A 24,459-nucleotide genomic window follows, 5' to 3' on the forward strand; every position below is an offset into this window, starting at 1 on the left:
ATGTAAGTCTTCTAATAAAAGGTCTGCATCTACACCAAAATGTCACTCTAGCATAACAAGTAACCATATTTTGTTTATAGGAGATAATGGGGTGTGAACGTTACATATAGGCTGACTTGGTGTCCACAAACTTTTGGTAATTCCAATAATTAGCTTTGTTGTGTCTGTTCCTCTGTGTAGCCTACAGCTCCTGTAGGATAACTGACATTGTCTACCCATCCTTTAAAACACTGATTACACTTTCATCTCCTTCCTGATGCTTCTGTGCTGTAGTCCAATCCACCCAGAAGTTTCTGAACTACTATAGTTCTTGAAGCTTACAGTTCCACTTGGTTGTCCCCAAACAACTCAAAATCAACATGTCTGAAACTGAACACAAGCTTATTCCCCCAAACCTACTTCTCCCCCTAGCTTTCTTGTCCCTAAAAATGGTTGCCCTGTATTGCAAGAGAGGATACAAAGAATCCCATGCATTTTCTGGAAGATGCTTCCTTCTGTAATCTGTTGAGTGTTTGAGTTTATTAGTTCTTCAAGCCCAGAAGATGTCTCCAATGCTCCCATGTCCATTTATTTTCCAAGCTAACTTTTTATTCTTCTGGCTTAATCATCCTCCAAGAAACTTTCTACCAACAGGCTCTGTCCAACATGTTAGTCACTTATTAGATGTGGTTAATGAACACTTGGAATGTGGCAATTCTGAAATGAGATATGCTATAAATGTGAAATATACACCAAATTTCAAAAACTTAGCAGGAAAAAAGAATGTAAGACATCTAATTTTTATAAATTGATTATATGTTGAAATGATAATATATTGGATAGTATTGGTTAAAGAAAATACAATAAAAGTAAATTGCATCAGTTTAATTTTTTAATATAACTACCAGAAAATTTTAAATAATGTGGTTTTGCATTATAATTTTGTAAGACTGTGCTGCTCCGTAACCTGGGGACAGGGTTTGGTGTTCCTCCCACAGATATTTTTACAACTGCCATTCTTTTTGTTAATTTGGCATGTAATTTGCGTATCTCTCCTGGGCTCTATTGGCTGCCTGAACAGTGAATTTGATATCTTGTTCAAGATTACACCCACATCTGATGCAAAGTATGAATTCTCATGTTTGCTAAAAGAACCAAAGAACTACACAGAGAATTAGAAGACCAGAGTTGAAGTCACCTTACATCCCTAGGCTATAGCCAAAGATGAGGGTTAAACTAGGTAGTCTCTAGAAGCCCTTACAGTTTCATTGACTACAAATATCTAACATGGATACTTAAATGAGTGTTATGGTTTGGATTTAGAATGTCTCTCAAAGACTCATGCATTGCAGGCTTGGTCCCCAATGCAGTAAAGTTCACAGGTGGGACTTTCAGGAAATGACTGAATCCTGATTAATCCACTGATGGATTCATAGCTGAATGGACTACTGGAAGTAGTAGAAACTAGGTGGTATAACCTAATTGAAAGCAGTGGGTCCTTGGGGGTGAGTCCTTGGGGACTCTATCTTGACACAGGCCCCCCTCCTTCTCAGAAACAGTGAAGCCAGTCAACTATGAACTGTGAACTATGAACTGACACCTCCGACACCATGAGCCAAAATAAATCTTTCTTCCTTTAAGTTGTTTTTCTCAGGTATTTTGTCACAGAGATGAAAAGCCAACTAACACAATATGTCACTTCTTGGGCTATGTATGTAGCTCAGTGTGGAGTACCTGCCTAGTATATACAAGGCCCTGGTTTTGGTCCCAGAACTGAAAAAACAAACAAATAAACAAACAAAATCAACCAACCAAATAATAAATAGTCACTTCTTCCTCATCAGGTTTCAGTTCTGTCAGTATGAAAAAAAAATCTCATATTTTCTTTGTTATCTTTCTCAGGACTCTGTACATACCTTAAAAGTGATTATTAATTAATTCAACAAATGAAAAGCTAAAAACAATTATTCACAAGTATGTTAGACAGATTTCCATCACTATAACAAATAATCAAGATAATCAACTTACAAAAATAAAAGGACTATTTAAGCTCACAGTTTTGGAGGTTTTAGTCCATGATTGGTTGGTCCCTTTGCTTTGGGCCTGTGGCCATATATCATGGCAGAAGTATATGGTGGAGCAAACTCACCTCATGGCAGGGAAGTAAAAAAGAGAAAGAGGAAGGGGCTGGTGTCCCACTATCCCCTTCAAGGACACACTCCCTATGACTTGAAAATCTCCCAGTTGGCCCCATTTTTTAAAGGTTCCACCACCTCCCAATTATGCTAAACTGGGGACCAAATCTTTAACACAGGGGCCTCTGGGGTACATCTCCTATCCAAATTATAGCAACAAGTTTCACAAGGTGGGTCTGATGAAAATTAGTATTTAACTTAGTTGACTCTTCAAAACATTGGTGGGGTAGGGGTATAGGTGGAGAGAGGGAGTGACTTCTCTGAATCATGATAGTAGAAGAGCTGGATATAGAAGGGCTGGCAAGCTCCCTATAAATGGGTAAATTCACATGCAACATCACTGGGAAGCTTCCAAGGAAGCCAATATCCAGGATCCTCTCTGTTTTCTCCTTCATCCTCCAGGCAATAGGGAGTAAGCAAAAGGGACTGCCCCCAAAGTTCCAAACAATGTCTTAAGATGCCAAATCATCTGTCTGGATATTAAAATTCTTCTCATAAAAAGCACAATGTTAATTTATATCTACAAAAAGCAAGTACAAAACTGACCAACTGTTAAGTTTATTTAGTGAAAATACACACCAGACCACATAATTGTTCTTAGATAATTTTTAACTTAAAAATAATCTCAAACAGCACAGGAACCAACATTTGCAGGCTAATAGTCTGTATTAGTTCTACTGCTCTGATAAATGTTTCTAATGCGGACTACTGATGTCATTAAGATCATTTGCCTATTTATAGAGAGGAAGCTGGCCATCAACTATGATGCACAAGACAAGGAGAGCTGCTTTATTCTCAGCACAGGTGAATGATTTGAAAAAGAAGGGGTACTGCATACAGGAAGCATAATAAACTTCTGCAGTAGGCTGCAAAAGCCACAATTACCATTTTCTCTCAGTGATAGCCAATATCTTAGGGCAGAAAAAAATCTCTTCTGGAAGACAGAAGAGTCAAAAATGCAAAGACCTATTGGAAATTTTGCTTTTCCTTCTTAGTTTCTTTCTTTTCTTTTCTCTCTTTCTTCTTTTTAAAATGTAGCCTGCCTGAAGCTTCTATTCTGGAACTTTTCTGATCACCCCTGGAGAATTCAATGTCCTCTCAAAGGTTTTTGTTCTGTTTTTCTTCTTACCCACCACTAGCCTTCCTCTGATTCTGGGATTTTGGCCATGTGTCCTTGAAGCCAATCTCTGTTTATATAATTGTTCTAATTTCTGTCTTGCAATTACTTTTTTCCGTATTTTCTTTTTAAAATCTCACTCTCATTCCATTTCTTTTTCATCTCTCTCCCTAGGAAAATTTCTCTTTCTGGCAGGCTCCTCTTGTTCTCTTTGGCAGTATTTCATAGAGGCACAAATAGTCATAATGATAAAAATGTGCACTTGTAGAGGGGCTCACCCAAGGAGATTAAACTATTCTGCAGACATTATCCCATCAATTTTCCCTAAATCCTACAAAGGAAGGACCCATTTCACAATAGTATAGCAGAGGGTTAAGATAGATGCATTCTGAGCCTTAAAAAACTGAAAGCATACAGTCATTCATCATAGTAAGTCCAACCTCCTGGATTTTACTTCTCCCTTCCCTTCCTTCCGGGCCTCATCCTTAATTTTTACCCAATGCAGAAAGATGACTTTCATCTCCTTTGACTAATTTCTTCCTATAAATATAGTCTTAAGAGTGCTGCTGTCCCAAGATGAAGAGGCATGAGAAGAAAAAAAAAAAAACATCAATTGGTTTATGTTCTATTTTCAATTTCCATCTGCTTCATATGCTTTCTTGTATTCCTTCGAGATCCCTGTAAATATTCCACTTTTTTCCACTCCTAAGTAATGGTCTTACATAGATCTCACTGATGGCATTTGATAACATTATGACTGAATGAAATTTGGGCCACACCTTTTTCTTTCCCTACCCCATTTAATAGATAAGGTAACTGATCCTCAAAAATATCCATATGTTACTGAGCTAGTTCAGCATCCAAATTAGCTTTATAGGCTAGGTCTTCAGATTTCTCAGTCTATATTTATAATTTTTGACAGAACTTCATAATAATAATCTAAACAAGTAATAATAACAACAACAATCTAAACAACTCTATAAGGTTATTATTCCTATCCACCTTCTACAGAAGAGGAAACTGCTAGATTACTTGCCCAAAGTAATGTAAGTAAATGATGGAACCAGCAATTAAACCTAGGTTTATCTAATTGAAATCATGGGCCTACATATGTTTTTGTTTAAACTGCTTCTCTCTTGACATGCTGACAAAAAGCATTGGCACCTCTTCCATCTCTCCTTTCACCCAGGTTGGGTTTCTCAGTGTCTGCCATTATCTGTGGGTACCTGACTTTGGAATGCTCCTTTAATCTGACATCTTAGCCTACTATAGAGACCCCCTTCTTCCTGTGAGCAGCAAGTATCTACTAAGGGACCCAGCATGCACATCATTTCACTTTAAACTTAGAATACATGTCTCCAATAGTCATCATAGAGTTTCCTTCACATTTTCTCTGAGCCAGGTGTTGCCAAGGGCACAGTGGAAGCTGAGGGTCTTGAGACACTTTTCTGTGTTACCTGTCCTACCTCACCATAGCCTATTGTGTACTTCGACTTTTCAGGAGTTTTCCTAGGGCAGGAATCCTAAAACTATCTTAGGATTCTATGGGGGATGTAAATGTACATTTAGTTATTTATATCTCTGCTTGGAAGTAGAAAAACAAAACAAAACAGAACACCGACAGTCCCTTAAGATCATTTGGGTCCTTTTGATCTATATAAATTCAGTACCAAATTCACTTTGTGGATAGCACATCAACTAATTAGAGTATTTAATAGGTATATATACCAATTATAAAATTCTACTCTGTAAAACATGCAATAAATATTTGTCAACAAATAACTACAACATTAACTCTTTAGTTGCTAAGTATGAGCTATTCTCCTTAATAATACCACTATTCAACATATGGTCCCTAATCTCAAGGAACTTTCAATATTAATAATACATTATTGTATTCAATGAATCTGCTGGAACCAACCCAACTGAAAAGACTGATGTCTGCCTAACACCTCTTCTCACACACCCAGCATGGACAACATCCAACGGATTTATAGTCAAAACTGAAGTTTATTAAATTCTAAGAGGAGATCCCAGGATAAACCAATGCATTCCTTGCTCCACAACCAGAGTTCTCAAGCTCCATGCTGAGCCCACAACATAATATTTACTTGCAATGAGTCTTCTTTTCAGCACTTACAAGTTATAATCATTATATGTGGAGAAAGAAAAGGGTGATTCCTTTAAGAATCTTGATACATACAGTTAGCTTTCACAGTGCCTTCTGCTATCTCTCGAGTAGTTTTCAGTACAGGTAAAACTGAATTTATTGCAAACCTAGCTTCTCACCATAAGGGATGCCAGATAGATTAACTTGACATCACTGACTCCCAGGATTCATCATCATGAACACAGTGTCTGTGGGCAATTTATTTTGGCAGCTTACCAATTGCTAGTGGCAAATCTTTTTTTTTAATATTGAGGAATATAATATAGAGGTTTTCAGTTTTTACTGCATAATTTCTTATCTCTGTTCTGAAGTTCAAATTTTGTATAGCTGTTGTGTTTTTCCCAGTCCTGGGGATTGAACCCAGAGACTCGCATGCTTGCTAGGCAAGAGTTCCACTACTGAATTATATCCCCATCCTTTTTGTAGGGGATACCAGGGATTGAACTCAGGGGCACCCAACCACTAAGCCACATCCCTAGCCCTATTTTGTGTTTTATTTAGAGACAGGGTCTCACTGAGTTGCTAAGCACCTTACTGTTGCTGAGGCTGGCTTTGAACTCACAATCCTCCTGCCTCAACCTACCAAGCCTCTGGGATTATAGACATACACCACTGTGCCCAGCTCCCCATCCCTTTTTATGTTTCATTTTGAGATAGGGTCTCACTAAAGTTGTTGAGGCTGGCTTTAAACTTGCCATCCTTCTGCCTTGGCCTCATGAGTAGCAGAAGATGTGCACCACTATGCCTGGTTCTGACATAGCTGTAAGTGGCAGGGCAACTGTATGGGTTGGGAAGCCCTGCTCTAGGGTAAGGATGTGAAAAAATGGATGGAATGGGTAGCTGAGTGTCAGGAAGATGTGAGGTTGAGTCTGGGCTCTTAATAGACTTTGGCACATACTTAATCTTTACTTTCCTGTTTCAAAATGAAAAGTACATTTCTCCTTCAGTTGTGGGTGACTTAGATGAGGAAACCAATGCCAAGTACCAGGACCAGAATCCTACCACTCAACTGCAGGGAGAACCCCCTGGTTTGATGAACCAGTCATTCCTCAACCATGCTTATTGCCAATTACAAGTAAAGGATATGTTTTAGGTGGAGTTCCCCTCCATGAAAATACAACAGCAAGTATTACAGATTCACTATCCTCAAATCTTACACCAGGGCCCCAAAACTAGCAAAGCAAATTTGCTGCTCATTTATGCTTCTGGCTTTGTTTAAATTCTCATCCCTGCTTTAAGAACTGCCAAATCAAATCAACCTTTTCCCCTGACTATTCCAAACCCATTTGTATCACTCCTTCTCTGGTAAGTCTTTTCTAATTTGTTCCTGTTATCCAGTCGCCTAACCTCACGATTGAGTCCATTCCAAGTGCTTTACTGAAGTTCTTTCAACTACATTAGTCTTACTTCAGTTGTTTTCTGTGGGTGCAGGTTTCATGCTTCTTATTGTATCTATCCTTGCTCCATTAGTTATAAGCACTTTATAAACAAGCTTGTGTTTCTTAATTGTTAGCATCTTTCCTTAGGGTGGAATGTGGTTTGTTATGGAGCATGGCTCCAGCTTAAGCACTGATATGACCACTCCCAATAAGCATCTCTTCTGGTAGTCTGAGCAGAGTCAGCTCAGGTCCTGAACTATTCACAGAAACAAGTCAAAATAAGTTGAGGGCAATTTTTGTGAAGGCTCATGTGCTGATTTGAGTGTTTTAATTTGGAAGAACAGAAGCTTTGCTAAAGGGAAGTACAGGAGAAAAGTTGCCACGAAAAAAATATCAACAGGGGAGGGAAGTTTTCAACTAATTTTCTCTGGAACCATATGCCATAATATATTAGATATGTTGTAATGTTTGTTGCTCAAATAGAAGGAAGGAGGGATGGATGGACAGATGAGTGTAAACACAGATGGGCATATGCTAGAAGTAGCCAGTGAAAGGACACAGAAGCTAGATTTCTCAATTTGTTTTCAGTAGTACAACAGAGTGACCAAAAATTTTGATGAGGAAGAAAAACTTTATAACATGACAGAAGTAGAAGATACATTTCACAGCTTCAGGGAAGGATGTCTGAATGAGAGATATTATTTACTCAGATTGATCTTCTTATACATAGTCTCAGGAAAATATTTTATTTTCCCAAGGGAATTTTTGGGACACTTTTCTACCCCATTGTTTTTTATTATTACATTTGAAATAAAAACAAAAGACTACAATCATACTAGATTTTTAAAAAGCATGTTTATGTTCATCCACAAATATAATTAATTTATGTTCAATGCATAGAAGCCTAGCCACAAAGACTTTAGGCCAGTTTGTCCTTTTTACTAAAAGAAAAACATCATAGTTATTGTAGTCAATTAGCAATGTTAAGGAATAATTCAGTTCTTCTTATGCAAATGCAATTCAATGGATAGGGTGGTACAGAGGCAAGAATTGGGTCTTAAATGTTCCCAAACATGAGCCCATTAGTGGCTATAACTACATTTATTTATTAGGAAAAAAATGGCATTTTCAACATTATTATATGGGGAGGAAAATAAAGAATATATAGATGTTACCACAATTTTCAGTTGTGTTTAAACAGAAGGCTAGTCTAAGAATCATGCCTTCTCAGAGACAGTGATTTTTACCAATAATTAAGAGACTCTGAAGAGAAGGATGTGTTCATACCTACACTGATTTTAGTGGTGTCTCCACTCTGATTGGCTCTTTGTTAGTGTTTTAGTCAGTTTTTTCATTGCTGTGACCAAAATACCTGACAAGAACAATTAGAGAAGGAAAAGTTGATATGGGAGCTCATGGTTTCAGAGGTCTCAGTCCATACATGGTTGATTCTATTTCTCAGGGCCAAGGTAAGGTAGGGCATCATGGTGGAAGTGTGTGGTGGAGGAAAGTAGCTTAGTACATGAACATCAGGAAGTAGAGAGTGTGTTCCTCACCAGGACAAAATATAAACCCCAAAGGCATGCCCCCAAGAACCCACCTCCTCCTTCTACATCCTATATGCCTACAGTTACCACTCAGTTAATGCCTCTCAGGGGATTAATGCACTGATTAGGTTAATGCTCACATAACCCAACCATTTCACCTCTAAATCTTCTTGCATTGTCTTACACATGAGCTTTTGGGGGACACCTCATATCCTAAAAATAACAATTGGATTTTGCAACAATGGTATCTTGTAATATTTGTATCTTGCAATACAGATTTCCCTATACAAACTGTTTTCATACCTGTCATTCCATCTAATCCTAATCATTGTACTTAGGGAAGTAAATTAATATTTTCATTTCAGAGATGATAACTGAATGGTCCACATTAAATGGCTGATAGTTTTTGTCTGTTAAGAGCAAACAGTCCACATAATCTCATATCAACTATCTGAGTGAATAGCCTCCTGATAATAGATGAAACATTTTTTAACTTAACAGATGACTTCATATTTCTCTACCTAGGGTATCTGATTATAAGCCAATGATGGATAATTCATTTGAAATAACTTCAAAGATTTTACTCTTCTCCTCATTAGCCTTATTTTATAGTTGCCTTTGAAATGCTCATCACCTTGCTTCATCTTGAGTATCTGCCAGTGCTTACCTTCAAGAAGGTAATTATAAAAAAAAAGTCAAGCACAACCTAAAACATTATGACTTCCTGAGAAGAGTATTTCACTTTGCATAGAGATATAGTTTGTCAAGATAATTAATAGATGGAAGGGAAGATGGAAGCAAGGAAGGAAAAATAAATATGCTAGTGTAAAATATCCAAATTACTGGAGTTCTATTCTTTCATTTTTCAGAGATGACCAGAATTTTAGTCCCGGAACACTATACCCAATGTCCAGGTCTTTCTAAGCAAATGAAACAACTCAGTTTCATTTTAAGGTAGGAAAGAACCATGGTTGTTTAAAAAATCACTTTTCACAATTGATTATTTTTAGAAGGAATCAAAGCATTCTGAATTTTTTTTTCTAATTTGCAATGCAGTTTTCATTGGGACAGAGAAAATATTAAAGAACTTAAATTTGATCATTCTCATATATAACATATCTTGTACAGTTTGAAAGTGGCACAACAAAACATATTTATGATTCTCCTTTCTTTGAAAGATCAATAAGAGCTTTTAGGACAGTTCATGCTCTATGAACATCTTTCCAAAAATTTCTCTGTGTTGTAAAGGTTATAAAAGAACAGATACCTACCTGCCTGATCCAGGGTATCCTAGTGACTCATGCTTGGATCTCATGGTAAGTAGTGATGATGTGGCTAGAATATTTCCTCCACTTGGATCCCAATTTAGGGTATGTCTGTCACTTGTAAACTTTAAGTCATGTATACAGAAGAACAGACAAGTTTTTTGTTTGTTTGTTTGTTTTAAGGGATTGAACCCAGGGGTGCTTTTGTAGTTTTTCTTTAAGTTGCTGACTTTGGCCTTGAACATGTGATCTTCTGCCTCATCCTCCTAAGTAGCTAGAATTACAGGCATGCACCATCAAGCCTGGCACAAAGTGTTTCTTAAAGCTAAATAATTTTACCTCAATGAAGTTTCCTTTCTACATGAACTTCTATCACCTTGATTCTTCATATGGCCTGAATATAGGCACATAATGAGCTTTGAGTGTCAGGCACTTTGTCTTCCTTCTGGTGTAACCCTAACAATGGTAACCACAGCTTGGCATATGACACTTTCCTACATGTGCCTTTGTTAAATTTCCATTTTAAACAACTTTGCTGGTAGTTTTTTGCTGAGTTTACAGATATCTCTTTTGTATTCTGTTCAAAAATACTTCTCTTATGAAAGTACAATTTGTTCTAGCTCTTTGATACCATCACTAGTATACAGCTGGATCCATTTGTTTATTTCTGACAACAAATATTATTCAAATTTGCTAGAAATAAAGTGGGGCAAATCCTCCTTTGATTTATTCAATACACTGCAATGTAAATCATACACATCCCAAAAGACAAATATGATGTGTGGGATAACTCTAGTAAATGGGATTTCTCACTAATCCACAAAAATTGATTAATTCTCACAATTCAGTGATTCACATCTCAACCCATTTTATTTTAGACATTCCCTTTCCAGATGATTATCATTTAAACTCTGTGCCCTGTGCAAAGCAGACCTTTTCATGAAGAGATTGGAAAAGTACCAATAAATTAGAAATCAGTACCCTGAAACCATGATGAAAACCAGGAGCTCCTCTGTTCCACTTTTGATCTTGTTTTTATGGGGGTAGCTCTAATTTAGTGTCAATTTAAGCCCTTCATTTGCTGTAAAATCAAATCCCTCCAGGAGACATAACCCATAGAAAGGATCTTATGTAGAACAGTATGCATGTTTTCCTTCCTCCTTGTTTGCATTAAACTGGAACAAATTAACTTAATGTTGCATGAAAATAAGTGAAGTGTCATCTTAATTAAAAGACAGAAGTGCTATATCCTTTGGCTGAGCCTTAAAATGCATTTCCTATTCCTTAAGAGTGGATAATTTTTCCTGATGGTTCATAAACTACAATCTTATCTTAATCCATTTTGATAGGTTGGACTGGGCACATTTGTGCTGTGGACCAGCTACTCATCATATTGAGAATGAAGCCACCATTATTTTGACAATTTCCCAGGACCGAGGCTGGTCCAACAGCTATAGGCAGTTAAAATATCAGAGAGGTCTCCTACTGAAATGCAATAGAACAATTGTTAAGAAATTCGATCTACATATTGTAGGGTCGGGCTCCAAATTCCTTAATAGGACACCCATAGCACAAAAGTTGATAACAAGAATCAACAAATGGGACTTACTTAAACTGAAAAGTTTTCTCTCAGCAAGAGAAACAATAAAAGAGGTAAATAGGGAGCCTACATCATGGGAACAAATTTTTACTCCTCACACTTCAGATAGAGCCCTAATATCCAGAGTATACAAAGAACTCAAAAAATTAAACAATAAGAAAACAAATAACCCAATCAACAAATGGGCCAAAGACCTGAACAGACACTTCTCAGAGGAGGACATACAATCAATCAACAAGTACATGAAAAAATGCTCACCATCTCTAGCAGTCAGAGAAATGCAAATCAAAACCACCCTAAGATACCATCTCACTCCAGTAAGATTGGCAGCCATTATGAAGTCAAACAAAAACAAGTGCTGGAGAGGATGTGGGGAAAAGGGTACTCTTGTACATTGCTGGTGGGACTGCAAACTGGTGCGGCCAATCTGGAAAACAGTATGGAGATTCCTGGGAAAGCTGGGAATGGAACCACCATTTGACCCAGCTATTGCCCTTCTTGGACTATTCCCTGAAGACCTTAAAAGAGCGTACTACAGGGATACTGCTACATCGATGTTCATAGCAGCACAATTCACAATTGCTAGACTGTGGAACCAACCCAGATGCCCTTCAATAGATGAATGGATAAAAAAAATGTGGCATTTATACACCATGGAGTATTACGCAGCACTAAAAAATGACAAAATCATAGAATTTGCAGGGAAATGGATGGCACTAGAGCAGATTATGCTTAGTGAAGCTAGCCAATCCCTAAAAAACAAATACCAAATGTCTTCTTTGATATAATGAGAGCAACTAAGAACAGAGCAGGGAGGAAGAGCAGGAAGAAAAGATTAACATTAAACAGATACATGAGGTAGGAGGGAAAGGGAGAGAAAAGGGAAATTGCATAGTAATGGAGGGAGACCCTCATTGTTATACAAAATTACATATAAGAGGTTGTGAGGGGAATGGGAAAATAAACAAGGAGAGAAATGAATTACAGTGGATGGGGTAGAGAGAGAAGATAGGAGGGGAGGGAGGGGGGATAGTAGAGGATAGGAAAGGTAGCAGAATACAACAGTTACTAATAGGGCATTATGTAAAAATGTGGATGTGTAACCGATGTGATTCTGCAATCTGTATTTGGGGTAAAATTGGGAGTTCATAACCCACTTGAATCTAATGTATGAAATATGATATGTCAAGAGCTTTATAATGTTTTGAACAACCAATAAAAAATAAATTAAAAATAAATAAATAAATAAATAAATAAAAGAAATGGTCACTTCCTTAGGAGATACCACCTAATCCTGTGCTTTATCAAAATACTGTGGGTTTCATTCTTTGAACCTTTGAGGTAGAGGTGAAATAAGGTCTTCATCTGCAAAGCTATTTTGAAAACTTGATTAACAAGCTCTGTTACATGGGCACAAATTGACCTAGTACAATGGACCATGGGTCAGAGGTAAAGCTGTCATGTAACTACTTGAACCACTGAGGACTATGATGGCAAATGGCTTTTTTTTTTAAAGAGAACATAAGGATGGTAAGCCTAGGAAGTCAGAATGAGAACAGTTGTCTGTTCACTGGTATTTCCAACAACTGCCTTTGGGCTGTAGAATTAATGTCTTGGAGGAAGTAACCAAGCATGCATGCATATAACAAGCACACATATAAGTTTCTGTAGCAACACACACACACACAGACACACCTCCCAGTTGGGGAGACTGATACATGTCTACATTCAGGAACAGAAAAAGTGTGAAGCTAAGTAGAATTCTGCAAAAATGGTTCAAATATATTAACACTGAAAAAAACAACAACAACAACAACAACAACAAAAAAACATCTGAATGCTCCTTAAACTGATTTTACCTTTCCCAATATGCCACCCGAGTTTCCTCTTGCTCAATTCTGGCCATCCCTTTCTTTGCCCTTCCTTTAGGAAGGAGGAATTATTCTGAAAATTGATTTTACATTCACTGCACATTCCATTAATCATGGTCTTTAGACAGTTGCACAGACTGGATTTTCTGTGTCCCTCACTAACAAGAGGTTTTTACTCTCCTTTCTTCATCTGTAATTTGAACACTGAAAACATTCAAATATGGATGTTCTTTTGACTCTTATTAGGTTATAAAGAAACCAATGAGTTTTCAAAGATCACAGAAGAGAGGAGTAAGAGCAGACCATAGGCAGAAAAACTTTAGGGAGAGAGAGAAATCAAGAAGAAAAATAGGAAAATCTCAGGCCCAGTAAATGAAGACCATGAAGGCATTTGGGAGGCAAAATAATTTCTTAATCACATGGTGCAAAAGTATGATCATTATGCATTTGGTTTTTCATTTGCAGGTATTTCTATGGGGAGCAAAATCAACACTGGAAAATATATTAGCTCTGATTTTTCCTGGCATTACATTTTATGTTCCTGTTTATTCTCATTAGCATTTCTGAGAATGTAAACCAAAAACCTTTTTGTGAGATAAAGGGTTATAATCTAACTTTTAATGTTCCATTGTATTAGTGGAATTTATATTTACAAATTCAAATATACTCAGAATGAAAATATGCTTTCACTATTCTTGCTTTCCTCCCTTTCCAACAGTGGTTATCATCTCTTTAGGGAATAAAAGTCAGGATAAAGTACTCAGGAGAATCTAACTTCAAAGTGTTTTACAGATACCTAAAACTTTTTAGGAAGAAAATTCAGTTGCACAGTGGTCTTTCTTAAGAAGTAAAGGAATAGGGCAGGGAAGTTGATAGCTCTACTCAAGCATGGAGCCCAGGTTCCAATCTAATGAAACTTATCCACACTCTACATTCTTCCTACACTTCCAAATAGATGTGACAGTTTGCATTGACAATAATACTTTTGTTGATAGAAGTTATTATTTACAATAAATATTTTTTTCTTATTTTTTCCTGTTCTCAATAGTAACCTACAATAATTGTGCATTCTAGGCACTGCATTTATTGTTCAACTGATCCTTTCATTCAATTTTAAAGCTTACAACTTTCAAAAAAAAAATGCTTATTAAAACCTGTGTTTTCACATATTAAAAGTATAGCATCAGGGGCTGGGGTTGTGGCTCTGGGATAGAGCACTTGCCTGGCATGTGTGAGGCACTGGGTTTGATTCTCAGCACCACATATAAATAAATGAATAAAATAAAGATCCATAAGCAACTAAAAAATACATATAAAAAGTATAGCATCAAACATGATTCAATCAAACTTATAAAACCTAATTCAAAATCTAGCAAAACATCTGTTTTGAGGCACAGAGAACAGTGAAACGCTGAGTGTTTCCTAAGCAATGGCATTGAACATTCATTTTAAGGTCTGGGCAGACTTCTGTTCTAGACTGTTTTATAATAAAATCCAGTCTCACTTACATTGTTTGTCACCAAGATGTTTGGCCCTGCTAAAGGTGCAAGCCAAGTAGTCATCAGGACATTAACCCACAGAATGAAATATTATCAGGGACCATCTTACCAGATATTTTTTTTTTTAGTACCTGGGATTGAATCCAGGGGCACTTAACCACTGAGCCAAATCCCCAGCTCTTTTTAATATTTTACTTAGAGACAGGGTTTCATTGAGTCCCTTAGGGCCTCACTAAATTATAGGGGCTGGCTTATGAACTTAGGATCCTCCTGTTTCAGCCTCATGAGTCACTGGGATTACAGTTGTGTGCCACTGCACCTGGTCCACCAAGTCCTTCTTTTCAACCAGCAACTCTAAAAGTGAAAACTGCTCCTAGTTAGGATCATGTAATTTTTCCAAATCAATAACATTTGTCATTCCTATGCAATAGAGTCAAAAGGATGTTAACAATGAAATAATCACTGCATGCTTTTCAACCAGAGATAGTGTGGACAGAATTTGTGCCTTAATATGAAAGTTTGAATATGTGAATATATGTTCTAACACTGGGTTCCTCAGATTATAACTTGCATTTTTCAGATGCAATAACTTGAAAGATACGTTACTCACATAGATTCAGAACACCCTCTAACTTCTGGGAAAAATATAGTACATTTAATGAAATGAGTGGTTTTTACCCACAGTGGACTATATGGTGAATATAGACCATTTACTTACATTTTGGGTAGTTTTAAAGGAGTGTGGGGCTGAGGTTGTGGCTCAGCGATAGAGTGCTCGCCTCGCAAGTGCAAGGCCCTGGGTTCGATCCTCAGCACCACATAAAAATTGTTGAGAGCCACAGCGAAGGGGCCCCAGCAAACTTCTAGCTGCCAACTGATTGGCTCCTCTGCGGTGATGCTCATTGGGCTGTTTCCCCGCCCTTTCAGATCAGGGAGCTGCTCATTGGGGGATTTTTTTTGGCTCCGCCCACATGACCCAGCCAATCTGCCTCAAGAGCAGGAGGAGTGGGGGAGGTTGAGAGGCTTATGGGAAGCCTGTGGTGGCAGTTGGGCTCTGAGGGTTTTCCTGAAGAGCTGTGTGGTGTGGTGTGTGTGTTCTAAAAATAAAGTTTGTTTCTTTTGACAAGTGGCTCCTGAATTGTGCCCAGCCAGACTGCGGCAAAAAAATAAATAAATACAATGAAATTATTGTGTACAACTATTAAAAATATTTTAAAAATAAAGGAGTGCACTCTGTTTCGAATTTGATTTTGGCTCTATGGATTTGTCTACTCTACATGACCTGTACCTCTAGTCCCCATGTTGCATTGTAGCATCTAATCCACATGTCTCTCTCACATACAGTTCAATTTCAAAGTATCTCTTAAAAGTGGGCATGATGGCCCACACCTGTAATCTCAGCTATGTAGGGGAGGCTGAGGTGGGAGGACCACTTGAGACCATATGTTTCAGACCAGCCTGAGCAACATGACCTTATGTCAAACAAAATGAAGCAAAACAAAGGTATCTCATAATTGGATTCTGGAAATAACTACATCTGTGTACATAAGCATTGATAATAAACATTTAAAGCAACATCAAAGGGTGAATTGTTCTAAACCCCATAGAGCTTACCCTTGCTATCCTGTACATACTGCAATTTAGGAGATCTTGGTTAGAAAAGGGCACCTTTCAGTGCTGTCCCTTAGCCTTTGGCAGTGAATAACTGTTCCTATGTGGTCAAATTGTTAAGTTTATTTTGAAAAATTAACTTCAAAGAAAATCTCCTAGTGGGTGCATATGAAACTCTCAAAACTCCTATAAATAGATGGCTAAGGTAACCAAAACTTTTTGGTTGATGTTAAATGGATAAAGATAAAGTCTTATTGTTGGTCAAAGGAAATAAATATTGGTAGGTGAGAAGAGGTTAGTCCTTATGGAATAATAGTCCCGTAGAGGCTGCTTTAATATCTCCTTGTCAGCCAACATGTGCTAGTGCATAGCTATAGCAGACAGTTGTATGTTCACCAGTGGTATCACCTTATGAGGTCTAACTGAAAGGTCTCCCCATTTTTCTGTCTTTGAGCTTTCTTTTAAGTTGTTTAAATGGAGTCAAGGTGCCAATGGGAAACCTTTGGGAAGGGGTCATGAATACATATTCTAGCTTTTGTGCTTCAGAAGGACAAATCTGAGTAAGTTCTACACTAGGGGTAAGCAAACATTTTCTTAATAGGCCACATATATTTTGAGATACTTTCTAGGTCATATGATCTCTGTCACAACTATTCAACTCTACCATTGAGCACAAGAGCAGTCATAGCTAATACTTAAACAAATGGGTTTGGATATGATACAATAAAATTTTACTAACAGCTGGCCAGGTTTGGCCCATAGGACACATTTTTGTGAAAGTTTTTCCTACATGATTTTTTAGAAATTCCTTAGTGGGTTTGAGGCCTAGTAGTGACACACTGTTAACCTACACAATCTTTTTGTTTTGCTTTTCTTTCTTCTCTCACATTTTCCACTTCCTTTCTCCTGGAATCACCTCTCAAATACACTATCTATAAATTTGACTATAACTACATTTAGCCACTAATGCAATTGACACACAGCAGTCACAGGCACCCAATGCAACAAGCACTCAATGTCTGATGGCAGAAGTAATAAAGGAAGCATGCATGAAAAAAAAATGAGATCCATTCTATGTTGGCATTATTGCCCTGGTAGTAATTGATACTTATCAGAAGATGATGATAAAGATAAAGCTATAACTTTGGAACTTGGGTTCATTCTACTGTTAGAATAAACTGCATAACTTTTATGTTCCATATTCCATAATCATCATTTACATAATAAAAACTGTGTTGCAAAGTAACATATCTGGCTCGTGAGGAGCTTCAAGCTAGGGAATAGAGTGCTGGTGAGTAAATAACTGTCCCAACCTGATTCCAAGCTGTGTGCAATTCAATAAGTCTCTTCTGTCTTCCTAGAAGACTGCTAAGAGTTGGTCTACACACACATTTAAGATTTAATAAACAGGGACAATGTGGGTAGCCCTGTTTATAAGAAGGGAACCCCGGAGTGGCAGCCTCTCAGGAGGCTTCTTAATGATTTCTCCAATTTTTCTCACTTCATCAAATTCATGGATAGAATTCCTATTTTTGTGTGTGTTCTTCGTGGATAGAAGGTGCTTTAGGGCTTAATCCTATCCACTGTCTCTTGGCTTACAATACTAGCAACATGGTAGAAGAGAATATATTAACTCTTCCTTTGGTAGTTGCTACATATGATCCTAATAGATTTGATTTTCTAATAAATATGTATTTGGATAAAATACATTACTCATTGAAACCCAGATGTGACAGTGTTCTGGGTAGGGTGTGTATGTGTGTGTGTGAGTGTGCATGTGTGTGTGCATGCGTGTGTGTGCTAAGAATCAAACCAAGAGCCTTACACATGCTAGGCAAGCTCTACCACTGAGCTACATAGCAGGCCTAAACACTAGTTTAAAGAATGTCTCTGTCTATTTAGGTTTATTGAATAATGGGAATATGAAAAGTGGGCAAATATTTGACTATTTTCTCTAAGGGTATTTAAAGATCTGTAACAGTATAAAGTAGGTAATGATGAGTTACTAATCCTATGGTCAAATATAAGGATCTCAACTAGAGCAGAGTCCATAAATTCCCCAAAGGTTCAGTATTTAACTTTCCACACGAAACAATAAAAAAATTAAAAAGTATGTTATTCATTCTGTTACTCTCTAGGAAAATAGTCACCTGGTTTATATTTGATGACTAATGGGGTTAATTCTTATTTTCTTCTAATTATTATGTTTCTTCCTCACATTTCATTTATTCATTCATTCATAAAATTTAAAAACTCTCTATTATTTACAATACACTTTGGTTTGAAACACTGTATTCATTATAAGTCCCTATGTTCAGATTTATTTCCTTACTTCATTGGAGTCAGGCTTGGGAAAATATGAGTGGAAGTGACAAAATACTTCTTAATAAAAATCTGTACATATTATCAGGTGTTTCTACTTTCCTTCTGTTTTCTTTTAGCTGATTCTCAAAAGGAAAACAGCATGGTTGAAAACTACAGGTATTCCACAATGACTTTGGCAACAATGATAGGCAAACCTTTGTTACAGTAAGCCACTGAAGTACCTGGGATTTTTTTTGCTACCCTGACATAATTCAGTCACAGAGCTCAAAGATTAAACAGATATGGATTTCGTACTCAAAAAGTTTTAGTAAAATTTATACAATAAAAAGACCTATTGCATATAATGTGGGTTTGTAGTATGGACAGTGGTTAAGAGTACAGATTTTGGAGTCAGATAGCCTGGGTTTGAAATGCCTATTCCCATTTGAGTTGAACAAACACAAACAGATTATTCAAGATTGCTCGGCCTTACAGATATAGTTCTTAACTTGCTAGGTTGGTGGGAGGAATAACTGAGATAACATTACAAGGTATATTGCACAAGAAAAAATAGTTTGCATATAGTAAGTGCTTCATCCAAATTATGAAAAAGTGAAAATTATTTAGGGAACACACCATGACACTATGGCTTCATACTTTCATGAAATAAACTTTCTTGTTCTTCTTAATCCTTGGACTGAGAGATAGCAAAGATTGAGAAACTTTTAGAAAGAAAACAGTGTCCAGTGTACTGAGTTGTAACTCCCTATAGTACCACAAGGAATTTGCCTTATTTACAAATATTTGAAAGTTCTTTTCCTCCTATCAAAATTTTTACATTCTACAAAACCTCATTTTCCTTAAATGCAAAATGAGGAATATGCAAGTTACATACATATAACACATATCTTGTTTTGTGGAGAAAACAAAGAGATAGGGACCAGGTTTGGCTACCAATAAAGTTACATGAATGACAACAGGCAAGGTCAGCAGAAATGCTCCGTCAACTAGCCGAATCAAGAGAAACAATATATTGTGATGCTTCTAAACCATTAAGTTTTGGTGCGATTTTTTTGACAGTAAATGATTAACTAATTGACTTAAACTCTCTGAGTCCAGTGAGATGGGGATCTTCAAGAGCACCTCCATAATTTGTGATTAACTAGGAGGACTCACTGGCCTCGATACATGTTCATTCTCATAGCTAAGATTTATGAGAGCAATAGTGTAAAGAATATTCTGGAGGAATCTGTATAAGCTTTCTGTGTTCTTTCCATCTCAGGAAAAATCACTTAGAGTGCATTCTTTTCTTAGCAACAAAAACTCAGGAACGTGTGTGTACTGTTTTTGCCCAAGGTAAACCAATAGAGACTCACACTCAAGGTTTTTATTGTGCTAGTCATGCACATACCCTTTGCCAAGCAATTTCTCAAATTCTAGACTCCCAGAAGGAAAGCAGGTATTCACTAAATATCATACCATCTGTATAGAACATTGAAGTGCAACAAACAAGTCTTATTATCTAATAATGGAGGGAATATTTTGAGAGTCAAATTTCCATGCAACAGCCAAGAACCAACCTTGAAAGCAGGCCCTTCTAAAAGAAGCAGTTTCAGGGTTGCTGAATTGCTGAATATCCAGTTTCTTTGAAGAAGTATCTTCACTGTTTTCTAGGTTTGCTCTGAGGATTAAAAGAGATGGTGGCACAGCACTTTGCAGTGCTTGCTGTAAAATGTACAGAATCACCATCCTCAGAAATAACTATCATCTTTACTGCGTCTTGCAGAGTTCTTTAATGCAGTTCACATCACATCATCACTTATGTGATGCCTTTTCATTTGCCGAAAGGAACTACAGAGCAGTGGTTAAATATATTTCCTAGGAAGTTGAATCCTGGCTCAACCATTTAGCCACCATGTTGGCAAGTTATTTAAGCTGCCCATTCCTACATTAGTAATCTCTAGTATGGAGATAATAATATTATCTACAGCACATATAGTATTCATGAGGATTAAATGAGAGAGAATTCAATAAAGTACTTAGTGCATTGCCTGGCAGAGAGTAAATGTCCATACACTTTCATAATGGAGCACTACTCTCATTGCCAAATGCTTTTAATTTGGATCTTTTCCTTCATGGCCCATTGAGTGAGAAACATGAGAATCAACAATCATTCTTAGAGGGTCAGTAGTCTAATGAACAGGGTTTTTCTTCTCTATGGTGTGCCAACTGCCCACCTTCTTCCCAGTGTCCCTGTACATTCCCACTAGAAAATTAATGTTCTTCAAGATTGTGTCAGCATCTTCTATTGACTCAGGGAACAAATAAAACATGCTTGTTTTGTCAAAAAACAGCTGCAAAACCAACTAAGCTCTGATTTCAAATAGTGAAAGAGTTTACTGACAAACAATCTATAGGATTTTGATGGATTCCTCTCTCAGGGTGGCTGAGTTTTGTTTCTGAAGCTCTTAAAAATTATGTAGTTCAGGAATTCCTTCAGCAAAGCCAAGTGTCTGGAAAGCCACAAGTGGGGTCAAAATCCAGCACTGTCAGCGCTGACCTGGAGGGAATCTGATGAATGACAATTTCTCATCCTGCACCTGGGGTGGAGAGATGTAACCTTGAAAGTATCCAAATCCATTTCATTGTAGGGACAGTCTATACAGTGAGAAGCTTTGGTTCAAACTCCAAAGCATAAATAAAATATACTCTGGAGGCAAGTGACATATATATTTGCTTACCTATTACAAGTGAAACATGCTTACAAAATGCAAATATAGCAGAAAACATCCATAGTTATTTAAGAAACTCACAAAAATTGTTTTAATCTATACAGAAAGAGTGATTTTTTACTTAAGATAAATCCCCTCTTTGAATTCAAGTTCAAGAAGTAATCTGTGGGTTTCTTTATTTCTTTTATCCTATACTGGGGATTGAACTCATTGTCACTCTAGCACTGGGCTACATCCACAGCCCTTTTTATTTTTTATTTTGAGACAGAGCCTCATTAATTTTTTGAGGCTGGCCTTGAATTTGCAATCTTCCTATCTCTGTCTCCCAAGTTACTGAGATTACAGGTGGTGTGATGATTCTTGTTTGTGTTTATTTCCCTTTTAGAGAGAGGGGGGGATTTGGGAGGGGGGCAAGTAATAAGCAGTGGTGTGCTGATAAACTGATTTGAAAAGCAAACAAATAAACAAAACAAATAAAACCAGCATGACTTGTAGTGTTTGTTGATTTACATGGTGTAAATGTTTACATCATGGCCAATTTCATGTTACTAATGATTTATTGGCTCTCTCAAACTGGTAGCAGTTGGCTCTAGCATCAATAAATGAAGTCACTGAGAGGGAGGAAGGGAAGGACAGGGGAAGACGCAGGGAGAGAAAAGGAATAAGAAAGGAAGAGAGGAGAAAGGGTGAGAGATTTGAGTAGTCACATTATCATGTATTGTTTTAGTTCTTACTATATGCTTGGAACTGACAGTGATTATTTTAAATTAGTCTACCTATTGTTCTATAATATATATTATTCTATTACTTGATGTCCATTTGAAAGTAAGAAAATCCAGGTATAGTAAGTTAACTAACGTGCTTGAAAGCACATGACCACTTTGTGGTAGGATAAAAATGAGGCTTTCTTATATACTCCTGTGCTTTCTTTTCAAATGAGAAAGTTACTCTCAAAGCATTAAGAACAAATCCAGACACTTTGATGTAAGCTCACATCATCATCCCTTAGCCTGACTTGGTCCAGTGATGTCCTAAGCCACTGTTTATTTTTTCTTGCATCGTGTAATTGCAATTACTGTACAACAATTGGTGCTGCATTCCAAGCATGAGCTACCCACAAAGCTATAAAAGAAGCTCAAGGTTCTTTGTGGAGTCTAAGAAATGTTTTATCTTCCACAGGCAACTTGGATGCAATTTAAATAAATGATGGATACTTAACATTCTGGGCCCTAGGCCTCTTTTTTTCTGTTTAAACTTAACTTTATTAATACCAATGTCAATTATTTTCCTTTCTTCTAGTCCCTCTCATGAGCTAGCTCAGAACCATGTAACCTTGAGCCATGTTTCCAAAGGAGGTAAAACTAAGAACAGTAACATAATAAGGACAGGTAGGTCACTTTTGGTAATGACACACAAATTAACAGGCCTCTTAAAATTAGTCTCTCATTTTATACTGTACACAAGATCATCACTATTTTGTTAAACTACAACTATTTAATTGGTTCTGTAAAACCTTATATTTCCAGTACTATTTACTAGATCTAGAGAATGAAGCTATTCTGAACATATAGGGCAATGACCCTGAAAAATGCCAATCATGCCAGGTAGAGCTAATAGTGCATTCCATTAGTGAGAGAAGCTGAGGAGGGTAGGCATATGTTTTTTAAAAAAAATTGGAACAATTTTAGGTTGAAGAAAAGTTGCAGGATAACACAAATAGTTTATGTTTATCTTTTACCCAGATTTCCATAGTATGCTTATCAAAACTGAACAATATGTTTTATGCGTTACTATTAATTTAACTACAGTCTCCATTCTAATTTTACTAATGACCTTGTAGTAACTATTAATCAAATAAAAGGATAATGTATATAATGTTATAGACTTTGTAAGTTGTTTCACTTTATGAACATTCCTCTAGGGTCTTCACCAACTCTGAGATAGAAGGTTAGTGATATCTCACTGAAAAGATGAGCAAGCAGTTGCTTCATTAAGTTTGGTCTAATACTTAAAGCTACAAAAACCTGGCTTCCTAATACCAAATCTCATGCTTTCATTTATCCTATTGAACTTTATTGTATGAGGAATAAAAAGGCTTTTTAAATTGAACTGGATGGATCAACACAGAGTGATGAATAAGAAACTTCAACAAAGCTCAAATCTAGGTTCTTTTTTTAGAACCCATCACTGAAATGTCTAGGAAAAAAACCTCCCCAAATGGGGTTGCTTCTATGTTGGTGGTACTAGTTTTCATCATCAAAAAGTTATTTTCCTTTGCAAAAACACCCTCCAGCAATTCATGGACATTCAATATTCTTTGCAGTCCATGATCATGTGATTATGCTTAATTGCATTATGGAATCTTGCAGTACTGTGAAATTCTTCCAAAAATCTCGTTGCTTTCAATGCATGCATGACTTTTACAAAAAATTATAGACCAAGGAATATCTTCTTAGTTTAGAAAATAGTTTGTCAGATTTTTTTAAAAGTAACACTTCAATATTTGTTGTTGTTGACTTTTTTGCTTAATATTTTCCTTTCTCACTCTAACCACTGAAATTTGCTTGATTCTTAAGCTTAGGTTTCCTTTCCTTCTCTCTTTCCAGCCGAGGCCCATAACAGAAGCCATATAACTGCTGGAGAACAATCTAGCTCCTTCTTAATAACTTCACCTGTGGAACACAAAGGTGTGGCACTCATCATGGTGCAGTTGAGGAAGAACCCAGAAATTCCACCTTGTACCTTCATGGGGATATGCCAACATAGACCTCAGTCTGTGTCCTTTTCAGGGACCACATATTTCCCTTAACATTTATTGCTGCAAATATGTTTAGTTTTTCATTATTGATACTTCTTCTTAAAAAAATTCTAGTGGGAAAAACAATGGACCACAAGTCATTTAGCTTTCTATAGTAGTTTATTCAGGGATGACAAGTTATGGCTAAATGCCACAACTCTCTCTTGAGCCTGGCTTCCCTTAAAGAGCCTGTGGCAGACATTGTTAATGGATCACAACGCCTTTCCCTCTGAGCTCCAGTCCAAGAAAGAATGCCCATCAATACATTACTCAACAATAGGGGTTGGCATGAATGATGAAATCTATTCACCATTTCCTAAACAAGGGGTCTGTACAGCTCTATCTCATATTAAAATCTCCTGAGCCTTTTCCCCTGTGGTCATAGTAAGTCTC

General features: G+C 37.0%; 1 protein-coding gene across 6 annotated transcripts in view; it reads right to left on the reverse strand.

Moving 5' to 3' along the window:
• The window catches only part of Frmpd4 (FERM and PDZ domain containing 4), an 810,201-nt gene that overhangs the window by 230,112 nt on the left and 555,630 nt on the right, over positions 1-24,459 (reverse strand). The gene's annotated exons all lie outside the window — the stretch shown is intronic.

This window comes from Marmota monax, unplaced genomic scaffold, assembly GCF_021218885.2.
Source record: "Marmota monax isolate L192 unplaced genomic scaffold, Marmota_monax_Labrador192_F-V1.1 WCK01_AAM20220418_F8-fsc00089, whole genome shotgun sequence".
In the NCBI taxonomy this organism is placed as follows: Eukaryota; Metazoa; Chordata; class Mammalia; order Rodentia; family Sciuridae; genus Marmota; species Marmota monax.